Source organism: Somniosus microcephalus, unplaced genomic scaffold, assembly GCF_052327205.1.
Source record: "Somniosus microcephalus isolate GS21.2 unplaced genomic scaffold, FLI_Smic_1.0 unresolved_chr9, whole genome shotgun sequence".
Taxonomy (NCBI): domain Eukaryota; kingdom Metazoa; phylum Chordata; class Chondrichthyes; order Squaliformes; family Somniosidae; genus Somniosus; species Somniosus microcephalus.
The window spans coordinates 32,358,055-32,378,306 of NW_028225187.1; positions in this window are offsets into that span (position 1 = coordinate 32,358,055).

The window sequence follows — 20,252 nt, forward strand, 5'->3', positions numbered from 1 at the left end:
ACTCCAAAGCACGAGATAACTCCAAAACACGAGATAACTCCAAACCACTCCAAAACACGAGATAACACCAAACCACTCCAAAACACGAGATAACTCCAAAACACTGCAAAGCACGAGATAACTCCAAAACACGAGATAACTCCAAACCACTCCATAACACGAGATAACTCCAAAACACTCCAAAGCACGAGTAACTCCAATCCACTCCAAAACACGAGATAACTCTCCAAACGACTCCAAAACACGAGATAACTCCAAACCATTCCACAACACGAGATAACTCCAAAACACGAGATAACTCCAAACCACTCCAAAACACGAGATAACTCCAAACCACTCCAAAACACGAGATAACGCCAAACCACTCCAAAACACGAAATAAATCCAAACCACTCCAAAACACGAGATAACACCAAACCACTCCAAAACACGAGATAACTCCAAACCACTCCAAAACACAAGATAACTCCAAACCACTCCAAAACACGAGATAACACCAAACCACTCCAAAACACGAGATAACTCCAAACCACTCCAAAACACGAGATAACTCCAAACCACTCCAAAACACGAGATAACACCAAACCACTCCAAAACACGAGATAACTCCAAACCACTCCAAAACACAAGATAACTCCAAACCACTCCAAAACACGAGATAACACCAAACCACTCCAAAACACGAGATAACTCCAAACCACTCCAAAACACAAGATAACTCCAAACCACTCCAAAACACGAGATAACACCAAACCACTCCAAAACACGAGATAACTCCAAACCACTCCAAAACACGAGATAACTCCAAACCACTCCAAAACACGAGATAACACCAAACCACTCCAAAACACGAGATAACTCCAAACCACTCCAAAACACAAGATAACTCCAAACCACTGCAAAACACGAGATAACACCAAACCACTCCAAAAGACGAGATAACTCCAAAACACGAGATAACTCCAAACCACTCCAAAACACGAGATAACTCCAAACCACTCCAAAACACGAGATAACTCCAAAACACTCCAAAGCACGAGATAACTCCAATCCACTCCAAAACACGAGATAACTCTCCAAACCACTCCAAAACACGAGATAACTCCAAACCATTCCACAACACGAGATAACTCCAAAACACGAGATAACTCCAAAGCACTCCAAAACACGAGATAACTCCAAACCACTCCAAAACACGAGATAACGCCAAACCACTCCAAAACACGAAATAAATCCAAACCACTCCAAAACACGAGATAACACCAAACCACTCCAAAACACGAGATAACTCCAAACCACTCCAAAACACAAGATAACTCCAAACCACTCCAAAACACGAGATAACACCAAACCACTCCAAAACACGAGATAACTCCAAAACACGAGATAACTCCAAACCACTCCAAAACACGAGATAACTCCAAACCACTCCAAAACACGAGATAACTCCAAAACACTCCAAAGCACGAGATAACTCCAATCCACTCCAAAACACGAGATAACTCTCCAAACCACTCCAAAAAACGAGATAACTCCAAACCACTCCACAACACGAGATAACTCCAAAACACGAGATAACTCCAAACCACTCGAAAACACGAGATAACTCCAAACCACTCCAAAACACGAGATAACGCCAAACCACTCCAAAACACGAAATAACTCCAAACCACTCCAAAACACGAGATAACACCAAACCACTCCAAAACACGAGATAACTCCAAACCACTCCAAAACACGAGATAACACCAAACCACTCCAAAACAGGAGATAACTCAAAACCACTCCAAAAAACGCGATAACTCCAAACCACTCCAAAGCAGGAGGTACCTCCAATCCACTCCAAAACACGAGATAACTAAAAACCACTCCAAAGCACGAGATAACTCCAAAACACGAGATAACTCCAAACCACTCCAAAACACGAGATAACACCAAACCACTCCAAAACAGGAGATAACTCAAAACAACTCCAAAAAACGCGATAACTCCAAACCACTCCAAAGCAGGAGGTACCTCCAATCCACTCCAAAACACGAGATAACTAAAAACCACTCCAAAGCACGAGATAACTCCAAAACACGAGATAACTCCAAACCACTCCAAAACACGAGATAACACCAAACCACTCCAAAACAGGAGATAACTCAAAACCACTCCAAACAACGCGATAACTCCAAACCACTCCAAAGCAGGAGGTAACTCCAAACCACTCCAAAACACGAGATAACTCCAAACCACTCCAAAACACGAGATAACTCAAAACCACTCCAAAAAACGCGATAACTCCATACCACTCCAAAGCACGAGATAACTCCAATCCACTCCAAAACACGAGATAACTCTCCAAACCACTCCAAAACACGAGATAACTCCAAACCACTCCAAAACACGAGATAACTCCAAACCACTCCAAAACACGAGATAATTCCAAACCACTCCAAAACACGAGATAACTCCATACCACTCCAAAACAAAACATAACTCCAAACCACTCCAAAACACGAGATAACTCCAAACTACTCCAAAACACGAGATAACTCCAAACCACTCAAAACATGAGATAACTCCAAACCACTCCAAAGGACGAGATAACTCCAAACCACTCCAAAACACGAGATAACTCCAAACCACTCCAAAACAAGAGATAACTCTCCAAACCACTCCAAAACACGAGATAACTCCAAACCACTCCAAAACACGAGACAACTCCAAACCACTCCAAAACACGAGATAACTCCAAACCACTCCAAAACACGAGATAACTCCAAACCACTCCAAAACACGAGATAACTCCAAACCACTCCAAAACACGAGATAACTCCAAACGCTCCAAAACACGAGATAACTCCAAACCACTCAAAACACGAGATAACTCCAAACCACTCCAAAACACGAGATAACTCCAAACCACTCCAAAACAAGAGATAACTCCAAACCACTCCAAAACACGAGATAACTCCAAACCACTCCAAAACGCGAGATAACTCCAAACCACTCCAAAACACGAGATAACTCCAAACCACTCCAAAACACGAGATAACTCCAAACCACTCCAAAACAGGAGATAACTCCAAAACACGAGATAACTCCAAACCACTCCAAAACACGAGATAACTCCAAACCACTCCAAAACACGAGATAACTCCAAACCACTCCAAAACACGAGATAACGCCAAACCACACCAAAACACGAAATAACTCCATACAACTCCAAAACACGAGATAACACCAAACCACTCCAAAACACGAGATAACTCCAAACAACTCCAAAACACGAGATAACTCCAAACCACTCCAAAACACGAGATAACTCCAAACCACTCCAAAACACCAGATTACTCCAAAACACGAGATAACTCCAAACCACTTCAAAACACGAGATAACTCCAAACCACTCCAAAACACGAGATAGCTCCAAAACACTCCAAAACACGAGATAACTCCAAAATACGGAATAACTGCAAACCACTCCAAAACACGAGATAACTCCAAACCACTCCAAAACACGAGATAACTCCAAACCACTCCAAAGCACGAGATAACTCCAAAACACGAGATAACTCCAAACCACTCCATAACACGAGATAACTCCAAAACACTCCAAAGCACGAGTAACTCCAATCCACTCCAAAACACGAGATAACTCTCCAAACCACTCCAAAACACGAGATAACTCCAAACCATTCCACAACACGAGATAACTCCCAAACACGAGATAACTCCAAACCACTCGAAAACACGAGATAACTCCAAACCACTCCAAAACACGAGATAACGCCAAACCACTCCAAAACACGAAATAACTCCAAACCACTCCAAAACACGAGATAACACCAAACCACTCCAAAACACGAGATAACTCCAAACCACTCCAAAACACGAGATAACACCAAACCACTCCAAAACAGGAGATAACTCAAAACCACTCCAAAAAACGCGATAACTCCAAACCACTCCAAAGCAGGAGGTAACTCCAATCCACTCCAAAACACGAGATAACTCCAAACCACTCCAAAGCACGAGATAACTCCAAAACACGAGATAACTCCAAACCACTCCAAAACACGAGATAACACCAAACCACTCCAAAACACGAGATAACTCCAAAACACTGCAAAGCACGAGATAACTCCAAAACACGAGATAACTCCAAACCACTCCATAACACGAGATAACTCCAAAACACTCCAAAGCACGAGTAACTCCAATCCACTCCAAAACACGAGATAACTCTCCAAACGACTCCAAAACACGAGATAACTCCAAACCATTCCACAACACGAGATAACTCCAAAACACGAGATAACTCCAAACCACTCCAAAACACGAGATAACTCCAAACCACTCCAAAACACGAGATAACGCCAAACCACTCCAAAACACGAAATAAATCCAAACCACTCCAAAACACGAGATAACACCAAACCACTCCAAAACACGAGATAACTCCAAACCACTCCAAAACACAAGATAACTCCAAACCACTCCAAAACACGAGATAACACCAAACCACTCCAAAACACGAGATAACTCCAAAACACGAGATAACTCCAAACCACTCCAAAACACGAGATAACTCCAAACCACTCCAAAACACGAGATAACTCCAAAACACTCCAAAGCACGAGATAACTCCAATCCACTCCAAAACACGAGATAACTCTCCAAACCACTCCAAAACACGAGATAACTCCAAACCACTCCACAACACGAGATAACTCCAAAACACGAGATAACTCCAAACCACTCGAAAACACGAGATAACACCAAACCACTCCAAAACACGAGATAACTCCAAAACACGAGATAACTCCAAACCACTCCAAAACACGAGATAACTCCAAACCACTCCAAAACACGAGATAACTCCAAAACACTCCAAAGCACGAGATAACTCCAATCCACTCCAAAACACGAGATAACTCTCCAAACCACTCCAAAAAACGAGATAACTCCAAACCACTCCACAACACGAGATAACTCCAAAACACGAGATAACTCCAAACCACTCGAAAACACGAGATAACTCCAAACCACTCCAAAACACGAGATAACGCCAAACCACTCCAAAACACGAAATAACTCCAAACCACTCCAAAACACGAGATAACACCAAACCACTCCAAAACACGAGATAACTCCAAACCACTCCAAAACACGAGATAACACCAAACCACTCCAAAACAGGAGATAACTCAAAACCACTCCAAAAAACGCGATAACTCCAAACCACTCCAAAGCAGGAGGTAACTCCAATCCACTCCAAAACACGAGATAACTAAAAACCACTCCAAAGCACGAGATAACTCCAAAACACGAGATAACTCCAAACCACTCCAAAACACGAGATAACACCAAACCACTCCAAAACAGGAGATAACTCAAAACCACTCCAAAAAACGCGATAACTCCAAACCACTCCAAAGCAGGAGGTAACTCCAATCCACTCCAAAACACGAGATAACTCCAAACCACTCCAAAGCACGAGATAACTCCAAAACACGAGATAACTCCAAACCACTCCAAAACACGAGATAACTCCAAACCACTCCAAAACACGAGATAACTCCAAAACACTGCAAAGCACGAGATAACTCCAATCCACTCCAAAACACGAGATAACTCTCCAAACCACTCCAAAACACGAGATAACTCCAAACCACTCCACAACACGAGATAAGTCCAAAACACGAGATAACTCCAAACCACTCCAAAACACGAAATAAATCCAAACCACTCCAAAACACGAGATAACACCAAACCACTCCAAAATTCGAGATAACTCCAAACCACTCCAAAACACGAGATAACTCCAAACCACTCCAAAACACGAGATAACACCAAACCACTCCAAAACACGAGATAACTCCAAAACACGAGATAACTCCAAACCACTCCAAAACACGAGATAACTCCAAACCACTCCAAAACACGAGATAACTCCAAAACACTCAAAAGCACGAGATAACTCCAATCCACTCCAAAACACGAGATAACTCTCCAAACCACTCCAAAACACGAGATAACTCCAAACCACTCCACAACACGAGATAACTCCAAAACACGAGATAACTCCAAACCACTCCAAAACACGAGATAACTCCAAACCACTCCAAAACACGAGATAACGCCAAACCACTCCAAAACACGAAATAACTCCAAACCACTCCAACACACGAGATAAAACCAAACCACTCCAAAACACGAGAAAACTGCAACCACTCCAAAACACGAGATAACTCCAAACCACTCCACAGCACGAGATAACTCCAAACCACTCCAAAACACGAGATAACTCAAAACCACTCCAAAAAACGCGATAACTCCATACCACTCCAAAGCCCGAGATAACTCCAATCCACTCCAAAACACGAGATAACTCTCCAAACCACTCCAAAACACGAGATAACTCCAAACCACTCCAAAACACGAGATAACTCCAAACCACTCCAAAACACGAGATAACTCCAAACCACTCCAAAACAAGAGATAACTCTCCAAACCACTCCAAAACACGAGATAACTCCAAACCACTCCAAAACACGAGACAACTCCAAACCACTCCAAAACACGAGATAACTCCAAAACACGAGATAACTCCAAACCACTCCAAAACACGAGATAACTCCAAACCACTCCAAAACACGAGATAACTCCAAAACACTCCAAAGCACGAGATAACTCCAATCCTCTCCACAACACGAGATAACTCCAAAACACGAGATAACTCCAAACCACTCGAAAACACGAAATAACTCCAAACCACTCCAAAACACGAGATAACACCAAACCACTCCAAAACACGAGATAACTCCAAACCACTCCAAAACACGAGATAACACCAAACCACTCCAAAACAGGAGATAACTCAAAACCACTCCAAAAAACGCGATAACTCCAAACCACTCCAAAGCAGGAGGTAACTCCAATCCACTCCAAAACACGAGATAACTCCAAAACACTCCAAAGCACGAGATAACTCCAAAACACGAGATAACTCCAAACCACTCCAAAACACGAGATAACTCCAAACCACTCCAAAACACGAGATAACTCCAAAACACTTCAAAGCACGAGATAACTCCAATCCACTCCAAAACACGAGATAACTCTCCAAACCACTCCAAAACACGAGATAACTCCAAACCACTCCACAACACGAGATAACTCCAAAACACGAGATAACTCCAAACCACTCCAAAACACGAGATAACTCCAAACCACTCCAAAACACGAGATAACGCCAAACCACTCCAAAACACGAAATAACTCCAAACCACTCCAAAACACGAGATAACACCAAACCACTCCAAAACACGAGATAACTCCAAACCATTCCAAAACACGAGATAACTCCAAACCACTCCACAGCACGAGATAACTCCAAACCACTCCAAAACACGAGATAACTCCAAACCACTCCAAAACACGAGATAACTCCAAACCACTCCAAAACAAGAGATAACTCTCCAAACCACTCCAAAACACGAGATAACTCCAAACCACTCCAAAACACGAGACAACTCCAAACCACTCCAAAACACGAGATAACTCCAAACCACTCCAAAACACGAGATAACTCCAAACCACTCCAAAACACGAGATAACTCCAAACCACTCCAAAACACGAGATAACTCCAAACGCTCCAAAACACGAGATAACTCCAAACCACTCAAAACAGGAGATAACTCCAAACCACTCCAAAACACGAGATAACTCCAAACCACTCCAAAACACGAGATAACTCCAAACCACTCCAAAACACGAGATAACTCCAAACCACTCCAAAACGCGAGATAACTCCAAACCACTCCAAAACACGAGATAACTCCAAACCACTCCAAAACACGAGATAACTCCAAACCACTCCAAAACTGGAGATAACTCCAAAACACGAGATAACTCCAAACCACTCCAAAACACGAGATAACGCCAAACCACACCAAAACACGAAATAACTCCATACCACTCCAAAACACGAGATAACACCAAACCACTCCAAAACACGAGATAACTCCAAACCACTTCAAAACACGAGATAACTCCAAACCACTGCAAAACAGGAGATAACTCCAAAACACGAGGTAACTCCAAACCACTCCAAAACACGAGATAACTCCAAACCACTCCAAAACACGAGATAGCTCCAAAACACGAGATAACTCCAAAATACGGAATAACTGCAAACCACTCCAAAACACGAGATAACTCCAAACCACTCCAAAACACGAGATAACACCAAACCACTCCAAAGCACGAGATAACTCCAAAACACGAGATAACTCCAAACCACTCCATAACACGAGATAACTCCAAAACACTCCAAAGCACGAGTAACTCCAATCCACTCCAAAACACGAGAAAACTCTCCAAACCACTCCAAAACACGAGATAACTCCAAACCACTCCACAACACGAGATAACTCCAAAACACGAGAAAGCTCCAAACCACTCGAAAACACGAGATAACTCCAAACCACTCCAAAACACGAGATAACGCCAAACCACTCCAAAACACGAAATAACTCCAAACCACTCCAAAACACGAGATAACACCAAACCACTCCAAAACACGAGATAACTCCAAACCACTCCAAAACACGAGATAACACCAAACCACTCCAAAAGAGGAGATAACTCAAAACCACTCCAAAAAACGCGATAACTCCAAACCACTCCAAAGCAGGAGGTAACTCCAATCCACTCCAAAACACGAGATAACTCCAAACCACTCCAAAGCACGAGATAACTCCAAAACACGAGATAACTCCAAACCACTCCAAAACACGAGATAACACCAAACCACTCCAAAACAGGAGATAACTCAAAACCACTCCAAAAAACGCGATAACTCCAAAACACTCCAAAGCACGAGTAACTCCAATCCACTCCAAAACACGAGATAACTCTCCAAACGACTCCAAAACACGAGATAACTCCAAACCATTCCACAACACGAGATAACTCCAAAACACGAGATAACTCCAAACCACTCCAAAACACGAGATAACTCCAAACCACTCCAAAACACGAGATAACGCCAAACCACTCCAAAACACGAAATAAATCCAAACCACTCCAAAACACGAGATAACACCAAACCACTCCAAAACACGAGATAACTCCAAACCACTCCAAAACACAAGATAACTCCAAACCACTCCAAAACACGAGATAACACCAAACCACTCCAAAACACGAGATAACTCCAAAACACGAGATAACTCCAAACCACTCCAAAACACGAGATAACTCCAAACCACTCCAAAACACGAGATAACTCCAAAACACTCCAAAGCACGAGATAACTCCAATCCACTCCAAAACACGAGATAACTCTCCAAACCACTCCAAAACACGAGATAACACCAAACCACTCCAAAACAGGAGATAACTCAAAACCACTCCAAAAAACGCGATAACTCCAAACCACTCCAAAGCAGGAGGTAACTCCAATCCACTCCAAAACACGAGATAACTCCAAACCACTCCAAAGCACGAGATAACTCCAAAACACGAGATAACTCCAAACCACTCCAAAACACGAGATAACTCCAAACCGCTCCAAAACACGAGATAACTCCAAAACACTGCAAAGCACGAGATAACTCCAATCCACTCCAAAACACGAGATAACTCTCCAAACCACTCCAAAACACGAGATAACTCCAAACCACCCCACAACACGAGATAACTCCAAAACACGAGATAACTCCAAACCACTCCAAAACACGAGATAACTCCAAACCACTCCAAAACACGAGATCACGCCAAACCACTCCAAAACACGAAATAAATCCAAACCACTCCAAAACACGAGATAACACCAAACCACTCCAAAACACGAGATAACTCCAAACCACTCCAAAACACGAGATAACTCCAAACCACTCCAAAACACGGGATAACACCAAACCACTCCAAAACACGAGATAACTCCAAAACACGAGATAACTCCAAACCACTCCATAACACGAGATAACTCCAAACCACTCCAAAACACGAGATAACTCCAAAACACTCCAAAGCACGAGATAACTCCAATCCACTCCAAAACACGAGATAACTCTCCAAACCACTCCAAAACACGAGATAACTCCAAACCATTCCACAACACGAGATAACTCCAAAACACGAGATAACTCCAAAGCACTCCAAAACACGAGATAACTCCAAACCGCTCCAAAACACGTGATAACGCCAAACCACTCCAAAACACGAAATAAATCCAAACCACTCCAAAACACGAGATAACACCAAACCACTCCAAAACACGAGATAACTCCAAACCACTCCAAAACACAAGATAACTCCAAGCCACTCCAAAACACGAGATAACACCAAACCACTCCAAAACACGAGATAACTCCAAAACACGAGATAACTCCAAACCACTCCAAAACACGAGGTAACTCTAAACCACTCCAAAACACGAGATAACTCCAAAACACTCCAAAGCACGAGATAACTCCAATCCACTCCAAAACACGAGATAACTCTCCAAAGCACTCCAAAAAACGATATAACTCCAAACCACTCCACAACACGAGATAACTCCAAAACACGAGATAACTCCAAACCACTCGAAAACACGAGATAACTCCAAACCACTCCAAAACACGAGATAACGCCAAACCACTCCAAAACACGAAATAACTCCAAACCACTCCAAAACACGAGATAACACCAAACCACTCCAAAACACGAGATAACTCCAAACCACTCCAAAACACGAGATAACACCAAACCACTCCAAAACAGGAGATAACTCAAAACCACTCCAAAAAACGCGATAACTCCAAACCACTCCAAAGCAGGAGGTAACTCCAATCCACTCCAAAACACGAGATAACTCCAAACCACTCCAAAGCACGAGAAATCTCCAAAACACGAGATAACTCCAAACCACTCCAAAACACGAGATAACACCAAACCACTCCAAAACAGGAGATAACTCAAAACCACTCCAAAAAACGCGATAACTCCAAACCACTCCAAAGCAGGAGGTAACTCCAATCCACTCCAAAACACGAGATAACTCCAAACCACTCCAAAGCACGAGAAAACTCCAAAACACGAGATAACTCCAAACCACTCCAAAACACGAGATAACTCCAAACCACTCCAAAACACGAGATAACTCCAAAACACTGCAAAGCACGAGATAACTCCAATCCACTCCAAAACACGAGATAACTCTCCAAACCACTCCAAAACACGAGATAACTCCAAACCACTCCACAACACGAGATAACTCCAAAACACGAGATAACTCCAAACCACTCCAAAACACGAGATAACTCCAAACCACTCCAAAACACGAGATCACGCCAAACCACTCCAAAACACGAAATAAATCCAAACCACTCCAAAACACGAGATAACACCAAACCACTCCAAAACACGAGATAACTCCAAACCACTCCAAAACACGAGATAACTCCAAACCACTCCAAAACACGGGATAACACCAAACCACTCCAAAACACGAGATAACTCCAAAACACGAGATAACTCCAAACCACTCCAAAACACGAGATAACTCCAAATCACTCCAAAACACGAGATAACTCCAAAACACTCCAAAGCACGAGATAACTCCAATCCACTCCAAAACACGAGATAACTCTCCAAACCACTCCAAAACACGAGATAACTCCAAACCATTCCGCAACACGAGATAACTCCAAAACACGAGATAACTCCAAAGCACTCCAAAACACGAGATAACTCCAAACCACTCCAAAACACGAGATAACGCCAAACCACTCCAAAACACGAAATAAATCCAAACCACTCCAAAACACGAGATAACACCAAACCACTCCAAAACACGAGATAACTCCAAACCACTCCAAAACACAAGATAACTCCAAGCCACTCCAAAACACGAGATAACACCAAACCACTCCAAAACACGAGATAACTCCAAAACACGAGATAACTCCAAACCACTCCAAAACACGAGATAACTCCAAACCACTCCAAAACACGAGATAACTCCAAAACACTCCAAAGCACGAGATAACTCCAATCCACTGCAAAACACGAGATAACTCTCCAAAGCACTCCAAAACACGAGATAACTCCAAACCACTCGAAAACACGAGATAACTCCAAACCACTCCAAAACACGAGATAACGCCAAACCACTCCAAAACACGAAATAACTCCAAACCACTCCAAAACACGAGATAACACCAAACCACTCCAAAACACGAGATAACTCCAAACCACTCCAAAACACGAGATAACACCAAACCACTCCAAAACAGGAGATAACTCAAAACCACTCCAAAAAACGCGATAACTCCAAACCACTCCAAAGCAGGAGGTAACTCCAATCCACTCCAAAACACGAGATAACTCCAAACCACTCCAAAGCACGAGAAATCTCCAAAACACGAGATAACTCCAAACCACTCCAAAACACGAGATAACACCAAACCACTCCAAAACAGGAGATAACTCAAAACCACTCCAAAAAACGCGATAACTCCAAACCACTCCAAAGCAGGAGGTAACTCCAATCCACTCCAAAACACGAGATAACTCCAAACCACTCCAAAGCACGAGATAACTCCAAATCACGAGATAACCCCAAACCACTCCAAAACACGAGATAACTCCAAACCACTCCAAAACACGAGATAACTCCAAAACACTGCAAAGCACGAGATAACTCCAATCCACTCCAAATCACGAGATAACTCTCCAAACCACTCCAAAACACGAGATAACTCCAAACCACTCCACAACACGAGATAACTCCAAAACACGAGATAACTCCAAACCACTCCAAAACACGAGATAACTCCAAACCACTCCAAAACACGAGATAACGCCAAACCACTCCAAAACACGAAATAAATCCAAACCACTCCAAAACACGAGATAACACCAAACCACTCCAAAACACGAGATAACTCCAAACCACTCCAAAACACGAGATAACTCCAAACCACTCCATAACACGAGATAACACCAAACCACTCCAAAACACGAGATAACTCCAAAAGACGAGATAACTCCAAACCACTCCAAAACACGAGATAACTCCAAACCACTCCAAAACACGAGATAACTCCAAAACACTCAAAAGCACGAGATAACTCCAATCCACTCCAAAACACGAGATAACTCTCCAAACCACTCCAAAACACGAGATAACTCCAAACCACTCCACAACACGAGATAACTCCAAAACACGAGATAACTCCAAACCACTCCAAAACACGAGATAACTCCAAACCACTCCAAAACACGAGATAACGCCAAACCACTCCAAAACACGAAATAACTCCAAACCACTCCAAAACACGAGATAACACCAAACCACTCCAAAACACGAGAAAACTCCAAACCACTCCAAAACACGAGATAAATCCAAACCACTCCACAGCACGAGATAACTCCAATCCACTCCAAAACACGAGATAACTCTCCAAACCACTCCAAAACACGAGATAACTCCAAACCATTCCACAACACGAGATAACTCCAAAACACGAGATAACTCCAAAGCACTCCAAAATACGAGATAACTCCAAACCACTCCAAAACACGAGATAACGCCAAACCACTCCAAAACACGAAATAAATCCAAACCACTCCAAAACACGAGATAACACCAAACCACTCCAAAACACGAGATAACTCCAAACCACTCCAAAACACAAGATAACTCCAAGCCACTCCAAAACACGAGATAACACCAAACCACTCCAAAACACGAGATAACTCCAAAACACGAGATAACTCCAAACCACTCCAAAACACGAGATAACTCTAAACCACTCCAAAACACGAGATAACTCCAAAACACGAGATAACTCCAAACCACTCCAAAACACGAGATAACTCCAAACCACTCCAAAACACGAGATAACTCCAAAACACTGCAAAGCACGAGATAACTCCAATCCACTCCAAAACACGAGATAACTCTCCAAACCACTCCAAAACACGAGATAACTCCAAACCACTCCACAACACGAGATAACTCCAAAACACGAGATAACTCCAAACCACTCCAAAACACGAGATAACTCCAAACCACTCCAAAACACGAGATAACGCCAAACCACTCCAAAGCACGAAATAAATCCAAACCACTCCAAAACACGAGATAACACCAAACCACTCCAAAACACGAGATAACTCCAAACCACTCCAAAACACGAGATAACTCCAAACCACTCCAAAACACGAGATAACACCAAACCACTCCAAAACACGAGATAACTCCAAAACACGAGATAACTCCAAACCACTCCAAAACACGAGATAACTCCAAACCACTCCAAAACACGAGATAACTCCAAAACACTCCAAAGCACGAGATAACTCCAATCCACTCCAAAACACGAGATAACTCTCCAAACCACTCCAAAACACGAGATAACTCCAAACCATTCCACAACACGAGATAACTCCAAAACACGAGATAACTCCAAACCACTCCAAAACACGAGATAACGCCAAACCACTCCAAAACACGAAATAAATCCAAACCACTCCAAAGCACGAGATAACACCAAACCACTCCAAAACACGAGATAACTCCAAACCACTCCAAAACACAAGAAAGCTCCAAACCACTCCAAAACACGAGATAACACCAAACCACTCCAAAACACGAGATAACTCCAAAACACGAGATAACTCCAAACCACTCCAAAACACGAGATAACTCCAAACCACTCCAAAACACGAGATTACTCCAAAACACTCCAAAGCACGAGATAACTCCAATCCACTCCAAAGCACGAGATAACTCTCCAAACCACTCCAAAAAACGAGATAACTCCAAACCACTCCACAACACGAGATAACTCCAAAACACGAGATAACTCCAAACCACTCCAAAACACGAGATAACTCCAAACCACTCCAAAACACGAGATAACGCCAAACCACTCCAAAACACGAAATAAATCCAAACCACTCCAAAACACGAGATAACACCAAACCACTCCAAAATTCGAGATAACTCCAAACCACTCCAAAACACAAGATAACTCCAAACCACTCCAAAACACGAGATAACACCAAACCACTCCAAAACACGAGATAACTCCAAAACACGAGATAACTCCAAACCACTCCAAAACACGAGATAACTCCAAACCACTCCAAAACACGAGATAACTCCAAAACACTCAAAAGCACGAGATAACTCCAATCCACTCCAAAACATGAGATAACTCTCCAAACCACTCCAAAACACGAGATAACTCCAAACCACTCCACAACACGAGATAACTCCAAAACACGAGATAACTCCAAACCACTCCAAAACACGAGATAACTCCAAACCACTCCAAAACACGAGATAACGCCAAACCACTCCAAAACACGAAATAACTCCAAACCACTCCAAAACACGAGATAACACCAAACCACTCCAAAACACGAGAAAACTGCAAACCACTCCAAAACACGAGATAACTCCAAACCACTCCACAGCACGAGGTAACTCCAAACTACTCCAAAACACGAGATAACTCAAAACCACTCCAAAAAACGCGATAACTCCATACCACTCCAAAGCACGAGATAACTCCAATCCACTCCAAAACACGAGATAACTCTCCAAACCACTCCAAAACACGAGATAACTCCAAACCACTCCAAAACACGAGATAACTCCAAACCACTCCAAAACACGAGATAACTCCAAACCACTCCAAAACAAGAGATAACTCTCCAAACCACTCCAAAACACGAGATAACTCCAAACCACTCCAAAACACGAGACAACTCCAAACCACTCCAAAACACGAGATAACTCCAAAACACGAGATAACTCCAAACCACTCCAAAACACGAGATAACTCCAAACCTCTCCAAAACACGAGATAACTCCAAAACACTCCAAAGCACGAGATAACTCCAATCCACTCCACAACACGAGATAACTCCAAAACACGAGATAACTCCACACCACTCGAAAACACGAGATAACTCCAAACCACTCCAAAACACGAGTTAACGCCAAACCACTCCAAAACACGAAATAACTCCAAACCACTCCAAAACACGAGATAACACCAAACCACTCCAAAACACGAGATAACTCCAAACCACTCCAAAACACGAGATAACACCAAACCACTCCAAAACAGGAGATAACTCAAAACCACTCCAAAAAACGCGATAACTCCAAACCAGTCCAAAGCAGGAGGTAACTCCAATCCACTCCAAAACACGAGATAACTCCAAACCACTCCAAAGCACGAGATAACTCCAAAACACGAGATAACTCCAAACCACTCCAAAACACGAGATAACTCCAAAACACTCCAAACCACGAGAGAACTCCAAAACACTGCAAAGCACGAGATAACTCCAAACCACTCCAAAACATGAGATAACTCTCCAAACCACTCCAAAACACGAGATAACTCCAAACCACTCCAAAACACGAGACAACTCCAAACCACTCCAAAACACGAGATAACTCCAAAACACGAGATAACTCCAAACCACTCCAAAACACGAGATAACTCCAAACCACTCCAAAACACGAGATAACTCCAAAACACTCCAAAGCACGAGATAACTCCAATCCACTCCACAACACGAGATAACTCCAAAACACGAGATAACTCCAAACCACTCCAAAACACGAGTTAACGCCAAACCACTCCAAAACACGAAATAACTCCAAACCACTCCAAAACACGAGATAACACCAAACCACTCCAAAACAGGAGATAACTGCAAACCACTCCAAAACACGAGATAACATCAAACCACTCCAAAACAGGAGATAACTCAAAACCACTCCAAAAAACGCGATAACTCCAAACCACTCCAAAGCAGGAGGTAACTCCAATCCACTCCAAAACACGAGATAACTCCAAACCACTCCAAAGCACGAGATAACTCCAAAACACGAGATAATTCCAAACCACTCCAAAACACGAGATAACTCCAAAACACTCCAAACCACGAGATAACTCCAAAACACTGCCAAGCACGAGATAACTCCAATCCACTCCAAAACACGAGATAACTCTCCAAACCACTCCAAAACACGAGATAACTCCAAACAACTCCACAACACGAGATAACTCCAAACCACTCCAAAACACGAGATAACTCCAAACCACTCCAAAACACGAGATAACGCCAAACCACTCCAAAACACGAAATAACTCCAAACCACTCCAAAACACGAGATAACACCAAACCACTCCAAAACACGAGATAACTCCAAACCACTCCAAAACACGAGATAACTCCAAACCACTCCACAGCACGAGATAACTCCAAACCACTCCAAAACACGAGATAACTCAAAACCACTCCAAAAAACGCGATAACTCCATACCACTCCAAAGCACGAGATAACTCCAATCCACTCCAAAACACGAGATAACTCTCCAAACCACTCCAAAACACGAGATAACTCCAAACCACTCCAAAACACGAGATAACTCCAAACCACTCCAAAACACGAGATAACTCCAAACCACTCCAAAACAAGAGATAACTCCATACCACTCCAAAACACGACATAACTCCAAACCACTCCAAAACACGAGATAACTCCAAACCACTCCAAAACACGAGATAACTCCAAACCACTCAAAACATGAGATAACTCCAAACCACTCCAAAGGACGAGATAACTCCAAACCACTCCAAAACACGAGATAACTCCAAACCACTCCAAAACAAGAGATAACTCTCCAAACCACTCCAAAACACGAGATAACTCCAAACCACTCCAAAACACGAGACAACTCCAAACCACTCCAAAACACGAGATAACTCCAAACCACTCCAAAACACGAGATAACTCCAAACCACTCCAAAACACGAGATAACTCCAAACCACTCCAAAACACGAGATAACTCCAAACGCTCCAAAGCACGAGATAACTCCAAACCACTCAAAACACGAGATAACTCCAAACCACTCCAAAACACGAGATAACTCCAAACCACTCCAAAACAAGAGATAACTCCAAACCACTCCAAAACACGAGATAACTCCAAACCACTCCAAAACGCGAGATAACTCCAAACCACTCCAAAACACGAGATAACTCCAAACCACTCCTAAACACGAGATAACTCCAAACCACTCCAAAACAGGAGATAACTCCAAAACACGAGATAACTCCAAACCACTCCAAAACACGAGATAACTGCAAACCACTCCAAAACACGAGATAACTCCAAACCACTCCAAAACAGGAGATAACTCCAAAACACGAGATAACTCCAAACCACCCCACAACACGAGATAACTCCAAGCCACTCCAAAACTCGAGATAACTCCAAACCACTCCAAATCACGAGATAACGCCAAACCACACCAAAACACGAAATAACTCCATACCACTCCAAAACACGAGATAACACCAAACCACTCCAAAACACGAGATAACTCCAAACAACTCCAAAACACGAGATAACTCCAAACCACTCCAAAACACGAGATAACTCCAAACCACTCCAAAACACGAGATTACTCCAAAACACGAGATAACTCCAAACCACTTCAAAACACGAGACAACTCCAAACCACTCCAAAACACGAGATAACTCCAAACCACTGCAAAACAGGAGATAACTCCAAAACACGAGGTAACTCCAAACCACTCCAAAACACGAGATAACTCCAAACCACTCCAAAACACGAGATAGCTCCAAACCACGAGATAACTCCAAAATACGGAATAACTGCAAACCACTCCAAAACACGAGATAACTCCAAACCACTCCAAAACACGAGATAACTCCAAACCACTCCAAAGCACGAGATAACTCCAAAACACGAGATAACTCCAAACCACTCCAAAACACGAGATAACTCCAAACCACTCCAAAACACGAGATAGCTCCAAACCACGAGATAACTCCAAAATACGGAATAACTGCAAACCACTCCAAAACACGAGATAACTCCAAACCACTCCAAAACACGAGATAACTCCAAACCACTCCAAAGCACGAGATAACTCCAAAACACGAGATAACTCCAAACCACTCCATAACACGAGATAACTCCAAAACACTCCAAAGCACGAGTAACTCCAATCCACTCCAAAACACGAGATAACTCTCCAAACCACTCCAAAACACGAGATAACTCCAAACCACTCCACAACACGAGATAACTCCAAAACACGAGATAACTCCAAACCACTCCAAAACACGAGATAACTCCAAACCACTCCAAAACACGAGATAACGCCAAACCACTCCAAAACACGAAATAAATCCAAACCACTCCAAAACACGAGATAACACCAAACCACTCCAAAACACGAGATAACTCCAAACCACTCCAAAACACGAGATAACTCCAAACCACTCCAAAACACGAGATAACTCCAAAACACTCCAAAGCACGAGATAACTCCAATCCACTCCAAAACACGAGATAACTCTCCAAACCACTCCAAAACACGAGATAACTCCAAACCATTCCACAACGCGAGATAACTCCAAAACACGAGATAACTCCAAAGCACTCCAAAACACGAGATAACTCCAAACCACTCCAAAACACGAGATAACGCCAAACCACTCCAAAACACGAAATAAATCCAAACCACTCCAAAACACGAGATAACACCAAACCACTCCAAAACACGAGATAACTCCAAACCACTCCAAAACACAAGATAACTCCAAACCACTCCAAAACACGAGATAACACCAAACCACTCCAAAACACGAGATAACTCCAAACCACTCCAAAACACGAGATAACTCCAAAACACTCCAAAGCACGAGATTACTCCAATCCACTCCAAAACACGAGATAACTCTCCAAACCACTCCAAAAAACGATAACTCCAAACCACTCCACAACACGAGATAACTCCAAAACACGAGATAACTCCAAACCACTCGAAAACACGAGATAACTCCAAACCACTCCAAAACACGAGATAACGCCAAACCACTCCAAAACACGAAATAACTCCAAACCACTCCAAAACACGAGATAACACCAAACCACTCCAAAACACGAGATAACTCCAAACCACTCCAAAACACGAGATAACACCAAACCACTCCAAAACAGGAGATAACTCAAAACCACTCCAAAAAACGCGATAACTCCAAACCACTCCAAAGCAGGAGGTAACTCCAATCCACTCCAAAACACGAGATAACTAAAAACCACTCCAAAGCACGAGATAACTCCAAAACACGAGATAACTCCAAACCACTCCAAAACACGAGATAACACCAAACCACTCCAAAACAGGAGATAACT